The following is a 1,038-nucleotide window of genomic DNA, read 5'->3' on the forward strand; positions in this document are numbered from 1 at the left end:
TTTTTGGTCTCGGAGATCGATGTAACCTGGGTTTTTTGGACTCGGTGCTTCTCTAGCTCTCCCCCAATGTGCATAAAAGTGAATTCTGAGCACTTTTTTTTTTTGCGGAAAAGTGCCAAAAAATCCTGGTTTTTCATGGACAAAACTAAAACGCTCAGTGCTTCCAAAGTAAGGCAGGTATGGAATCGCGGTTTGTGGCATTGCAAAGCTAAGATTTCAAACTAGTACCTGTCAAAATTTCATCATCCTATCTCGAGTGGTTTGACCGTGGTGAAGCTGCAAAATTTGGATTTTCAAAAAAGGCAAAATTGGCAAATTTCAACAGGTAGCTACCTGTGGTACCAAAATCCATTTTTGGGTCGAATTTTTTTGGTCTCGGAAATCGATGTAACCCGGTTTTTTGGACTCGGTGCTTCTCTAGCTCTCCCCCAATGTGCATAAAAGTGAATTCTGAGCACTTTTTTTTTTTGCGGAAAAGTGCCAAAAAATCCGGTTTTTCATGGACAAAACTAAAACGCTCAGTGCTTCCAAAGTAAGGCAGATATGGAATCGCGGTTTGTGGCATTGCAAAGCTAAGATTTCAAACTAGTACCTGTCCAAATTTCATCATCCTATCTCAACTGGTTTGACCGTGGTGAAGCTGCAAAATTTGGATTTTCAAAAAAGGCAAAATTGGCAAATTTCAACAGGTAGCTACCTGTGGTACCAAAATCCATTTTTGGGTCGAATTTTTTTGGTCTCGGAAATCGATGTAACCCGGTTTTTTGGACTCGGTGCTTCTCTAGCTCTCCCCCAATGTGCATAAAAGTGAATTCTGAGCACTTTTTTTTTTTGCGGAAAAGTGCCAAAAAATCCGGTTTTTCATGGACAAAACTAAAACGCTCAGTGCTTCCAAAGTAAGGCAGATATGGAATCGCGGTTTGTGGCATTGCAAAGCTAAGATTTCAAACTAGTACCTGTCAAAATTTCATCATCCTATCTCAACTGGTTTGACCGTGGTGAAGTTGCAAAATTTGGATTTCAAAAAAGGCAAAATGG

This window comes from Lottia gigantea (assembly GCF_000327385.1).
Source record: "Lottia gigantea unplaced genomic scaffold LOTGIsca_702, whole genome shotgun sequence".
NCBI lineage: Eukaryota > Metazoa > Mollusca > Gastropoda > Lottiidae > Lottia > Lottia gigantea.